The sequence below is a fragment of the Acipenser ruthenus genome, chromosome 30 (assembly GCF_902713425.1).
Source record: "Acipenser ruthenus chromosome 30, fAciRut3.2 maternal haplotype, whole genome shotgun sequence".
In the NCBI taxonomy this organism is placed as follows: domain Eukaryota; kingdom Metazoa; phylum Chordata; class Actinopteri; order Acipenseriformes; family Acipenseridae; genus Acipenser; species Acipenser ruthenus.
The window spans coordinates 55,671-61,700 of NC_081218.1; the positions used below are offsets into that span (position 1 = coordinate 55,671).

At 44.3% G+C, this 6,030-nt stretch overlaps 1 long non-coding RNA gene across 1 annotated transcript; it reads right to left on the reverse strand.

Annotated features, from left to right (window-relative positions):
* Positions 1-250: 250 nt before the first annotated feature.
* Positions 251-2,845, reverse strand: LOC131702789 (uncharacterized). The gene is made up of 2 exons (XR_009309540.1): positions 1,336-2,845; positions 251-762 (listed from the first exon to the last, which is right to left on the reverse strand). It is a non-coding gene; the product is annotated as an uncharacterized LOC131702789 (long non-coding RNA).
* Between the last annotated feature and the right edge of the window lie 3,185 nt (positions 2,846-6,030).

Genomic DNA, 6,030 nt, shown 5'->3' on the forward strand with positions numbered 1-6,030 from the left:
ATGGAAAGCGACCCCTTAGAGGAAGGACAGCGTTCTGATCAAGGACAGGTGGAGGGCCATGAAAAGGCTTCAGAGGCTTCTAGTCGTAGTTTAAAGTTTCAGCCAATAAAAGTGACACGTTGTGTGTCTGTATTGTAGCTGCGATTACTGCCTGGTGATTGAGAATAAATATGTATAGATCCCCTTTCAGGGCTTGTTGTGTGACAGGATGCTGCATGGAGCCATGAAGAAGGGAAACGTCCACACAGTATGTATTTCCAAACGTCCGGATTTATTAAAGAAAAAGGCTTGAAAGTAAAACAATCTCCCCTCTACGAGCAATGGTAATGGAAGGGCTGCAGTCCCCAGCAAAAACACACTCTGTTACCCACAAGCCTCCTGCACCAAACTGGGCTCCTTTTAAAATAGCAGAAAGGAGAAAATGTGGTTTGTCTTACCAAACACACACAATGCGAACAGTCAGTCAATATGTAGCGGTATTGTGAAGCGGGATGTGGGGCTGCTCAATACCTTGCTCACTGGGTGTGCTTCTATTCTTTTAAACAAAGTAAGGAGAGGAGAGGGGGAGCAGAGAGTAAAGAGGAGAGGAGAGAGAGGGGGAGGAGAAGAGGGTGGAGAGGGGAGAGGTGGAGAGGGCAGCAGCAGTATTCCTCAGTCCAGGAAGGACAGCTCCATGCACTCCCCAGCCTCAGGGTGAAGCATGCGGGTCGCCAGCCGCTCCATATCATCCAGGCTCAACAAGCACAGCCTCCGCTCGTAATCCTGAGAGAGAGGCAGAGGGAGAGACAGAGTCACAACTACACGCTGCTCTACACCTGCATTTCAGAGTGTGTGTGCATCTCTGTGTCACTGTACAGCTGTGTCTGTGTGTGTCTGTATAACATTGTGCATGTGCTGCAGCTAGGATTGTGTGTGTAGCAGTGTTTATTGTGTTCAATTTATCTTGTGTAGCTGCTCCAGCCTCTCACTGCGTGTGTCTGTTTGTGTGTGTGTTTATTGTGTTCAGGTTACCTTGTGTAGCTGCTCCAGACTCTCACTGTGTGTCTGTGTCTGTGTGTGTGTGTATATAGCAGTGTGTGTTTTTATTGTGTTCAGGTTACCTTGTGTAGCTGCTCCAGACTCTCACTGTGTGTCTGTGTGTGTGTGTATATATAGCAGTGTGTGTTTATTGTGTTCAGGTTACCTCGTGTAGCTGCTCCAGACTCTCACTGTGTGTGTGTGTGTGTGTTTATTGTGTTCAGGTTACCTCGTGTAGCTGCTCCAGACTCTCACTGTGTGTGTGTGTGTGTGTGTGTGTGTATATAGCAGTGTGTGTGTTTACTGTGTTCAGGTTACCTTGTGTTGCTGCTCCAGACTCTCACTGCGTCGGCAGGGCTGAAGTGTTTGTTCAGAAGAGCAGACAGGCTGTGCCACACTGACCCGGGGTGAGGCGAGGCGTGAGAGGAGGTGTGAGAGGAGGGGCGAGACGAGGGGTGAGAGGAAGGGCGAGGGGTGACAGGAGGGGTGAGGCGAGGGGTGAGAGGAGGGGTGTGGCGAGGGTGAGGGGTGAGGTCTGAGAGGAGGGGTGACACGGAGTGCTGTTCTTGCTCGGGTGACACTTTCTCTGTTGGGGGCGTCACAACGAGTTCAGCTTGGAATCGGGAGCGATGGAGTCGTGTGACAGTCTGTGCTCATCTGAGAGAGAGAGAGAGAGAGGGAGGGGGAGAAACAGGAGAGATTCAAGACCAGGTAGATTAACTCTTAGCTGCTGACTCGGTGTAATTTCATAACTTTTGTTACGATGACAAAACACGTCATATCTCTGCCGTCCAATCAGCAATTTTGTTTTTTTAAAGTATGAGTCATAGCCATGACTACGGGGCTTGTCATGATACCATTGGTTTAGGGCTAGGGTGGGCGGGACATATAATATTTTGATTACAAGGGCGAGTCTCTGCTGGCGCCATTGTGACTGAGTGCACAGCAGAGTCGAAGCTCTGTATCTCCAGTTTTACAATCCCAAGAGTGCTAATCTACATATCATCTAAACGGGAGGTACTTGGGCTAATTAACCATATTGTTGTTGTTTTTTTTTTCAACTTGATATTGTTTTTTTGTGCCGAGTACATCTGCAGTGTTTATTTTTGTTTTGTTTTCGCTGTGTCTCGTGTGCTCGCTTGCTTGCTGGGCAGGGCTAACTTCATGACCGCTGTAGACGAGAGGAGCTACTGTACCAACACCACGTTTCGTTTTGTTTGTTTGTTTGTTTTTTTAAACATCTTTCTTATAGTTAGTTTCACATACGTTTTTATTTTAGACTTGTTTTTCCTCAGGAGAGAAGGCAAAACTAACAGGTCTATCGCATGTGATGCAAAGTTAGGCGTTTGTGTACGTCTGTGTTTTACTTTTTCTAGTCGATTCGTTATTTCTCTGTAGTCGTTATTATTATTTAATTATGCATCTATTATTTTTTAACTTTTTTTATTCGATGTGTAAAAGAATGAGGAAAACACCTTGTTTAGTTTTTATTTTTACGTTGTGTATGTAGCCTATGTAAAATACAAAGACATTTAGCTGGAGTTATTATTTAGCCATGTATTTTATTACTCGTTTACTGTGTGTAAAGAACAGAAAACATTATTTAGCTGTTGTCACTATTATTATTTAGCCATGTATTTTATTACTTGTTTACTTTTTTATGTGTGTGAAAAAGGATGGAGCAGAATTTTAATATTAGTATTAATATTATTATTATTATTATTATTATTATTATTAATTGGTATTTATTTTAATGTTTTATGTGGGTGTGTGTAAGCCAGAAAATGGATGGAGACAATCAGCTCTAGCATGTGGTTTAGTCACTGAAGAGGAGGAGGGCCCTGTCTGAGGAAGAGATCGAGGGCATGTATGCCATGGAGGAGGACCTCCCTGATGAAGAGCTGCTGCAGGAGGATGAGGAGGAGGAGGAGGAGGAGAGTGATCTGGAGGAGCCCCAGTCCAGCACTTCAACTGCAGGGTAGTTTTGATAATAAATATATACAGCACAATATGGAAGGTTTTATTTTTTTTGTCTCCCTCCCTCCCAAATAAAATTCTTAATTTCAAAGTTTTATTTGTAATATACTTTTTTTTTCAAGTAAAAAAATTAAACATTTTACTTGATAACTTGTGTGTTGTTTCTTTATTTTCGTACTGAAATATAATTGTATCTCAAACAGGGCAATAGTGTTTCCAGTCTCACTTTTTGCCAAGTTTTAACCCTGGTCTGCCTTTGCCATTTCGGAGGTTGATTTTTGTAAAATACTAGGCATTGCAAAACCTTATCTAGCTCTGCAACTGTTCAAGATATTTCAATTCTGATTTCAGATTTGAATTCCTTGGAAAATTGTGCAGCTACAATATACTCTTTAAGTTTTTTTTTTTTATATAACACTTGGAAAGAGGTTGAAATTGACCATTTTTAAAAATATTATTTATTATTTTTCATATTTCGATAATTTTTTGGGAGGTGTAGCTCATATGAAAATAAAATCACCCCACAACAAAATAAATTACATCAATGGAAAGATCTACTTAATGCCTTTCTGTAGGTGTATTGAGTTTTCATTTCTGATTTAAGGTTCCAAAACTACAAGTGTTTAAACAGAAAGTGTTCATGTTTATGACCGGATATGTTTATTCCCCGTAGGCAGCATAGGGTTAAAACACTTCATGCAACTCAATGATGATAAAAGATTGAAAACACTTTGTTTGCAGGTGTTACTGTTAATAGATATATGTAGAATAACATGCATCCTTTTTAACTGAGTGCTGAGCTGTGCTGTGCTGTGCTGTGCTGTGCTGTGCTGTTCAGCCTACCTGCCAGCGCCTTGCCTTTGTAGAGGAGTCCCTGTTGATTGACAGGTATGTTGAGCCTGTCAGAGACCAGACTCCAGACTGTGGAGACCTTCTCATCCTCACAGACCTGTCAAGAGACAAGAACATACAGACACACACTGAGGGGATAAGCATTAAACACTGAAACTACATCTTCATCAGTACACAAGCCTCGAGTGAAGCGACACCCCTCATCTGCACCATGCAAATGCACTTAGTGTCATTTCAAACGGGATTGAGATTATTATGCTCAAGAGCTAAAAGGCAGTAACAACGTACGCTTTTAAGAAAGCCCTCAGGACACGTGACGACATCCCCTCCTTGACAACGTCCTGTCCTCCTGTAGGAAGTGTCTCTTTACCTCAGCAATACCTGAGCTGGGAAGGTACACATTTTAAAGGGCCTTGGTTTGCAGCAATGCAGTTCAACCCACTCTGTGATGTTTTATGTTCTGTTACCAAACAACCGCTGACTTGCCCAGTCGTAGAAAGTAGAAGTAGAAAATTTGGTTTGTCTTACCAAACACACACAATGCGAACAGTCAGTCAATATGTAGCGGTATTGTGAAGCGGGATGTGGGGCTGCTCAATGCCTTGCTCACTGGGTGTGCTTCTATTCTTTTAAACAAAGTAAGGAGAGGAGAGGAGAGGGGGAGCAGAGAGTAAAGAGGAGAGGAGAGGGGAGAGGGGAGAAGAGAGGGGAGAGGTGGAGAGGGCAGAGCAGTATTCCTCAGTCCAGGAAGGACAGCTCCATGCACTCCACAGCCTCAGGGTGAAGCATGCAGGTCGCCAGCCGCTCCATATCATCCAGGCTCAACAAGCGCAGCCTCCGCTCGTAATCCTGAGAGAGAGGCAGAGGGAGAGACACAGAGTCACAACTACACGCTGCTCTACACCTGCATTTCAGAGTGTGTGTGCTGCAGCTGTGATTGTGTGTGCGTCTCTGTGTCACTGTACAGCTGTGTCTGTGTGTGTTTGTATAACAGTGTGCATGTGCTGCAGCTAGGATTGTGTGTGTAGCAGTGTTTATTGTGTTCAATTTATCTTGTGTAGCTGCTCCAGACTCACTGTGTGTGTGTGTCTGTGTGTGTAGCAGTGTCTGTGTTTATTGTGTTCAATTTACCTTGTGTAGCTGCTCCAGCCTCTCACTGTGTGTGTGTCTGTGTGTGTGTGTGTGTGTATAGCAGTGTGTGTTTATTGTGTTCAGGTTACCTTGTGTTGCTGCTCCAGACTCTCACTGCGTCGGCAGGGCTGAAGTGTTTGTTCAGAAGAGCAGGCAGGCTGTGCCACACTGACCCGGGGTGAGGCGAGAAGTGAGAGGAGGGGTGAGCTGTGCTGTGCTGTGCTGTTCAGCCTACCTGCCAGCGCCTTGCCTTTGTAGAGGAGTCCATGTTGATTGACAGGTATGTTGAGCCTGTCAGAGACCAGACTGCAGACTGTGGAGACCTTCTCATCCTCACAGACCTGTCAAGAGACAAGAACACACAGACACACAGTGAGGAGATGAGCATTAAACACTGAAACTACATCTTCATCCTCACAGGACAGGCGAGAGACAAGAACACACACACACACACACACACACACACAGTGAGGGGATGAGCATTAAACACTGAAAATACATCTTCATCAGTAAGCAAGCCTCGAGTGAAGTGACATCCCTCATCTGCCACCATGCAAATGCACTTAGTGTCATTTCAAACGGGATTGAGATTATTATGCTCAAGAGCTAAAAGGCAGTAACAACGTGCGCTTAGAAATAATAAAACAATGTTTTTAAGAAAGCCCTCAGGACACGTGTCGACATCCCCTCCTTGACAACGTCCTGTCCTCCTGTAGGAAGTGTCTCTTTACCTCAGCAATACCTGAGCTGGGAAGGTACACATTTTAAAGGGCCTTGGTTTGCAGCAATGCAGTTCAACCCACTCTGTGATGTTTTATGTTCTGTTATCAAACAACCGCTGACTTGCCCAATCGTAGAAAGTAGAAGTAGAAAATGTGGTTTGTCTTACCAAACACACACAATGCGAACAGTCAGTCAATATGTAGCGGTATTGTGAAGCGGGATGTGGGGCTGCTCAATGCCTTGCTCACTGGGTGTGCTTCTATTCTTTTAAACAAAGTAAGGAGAGAAGAGGACAGTGGGAGGAGAGAGTACAGAGGAGAGGAGAGAGGG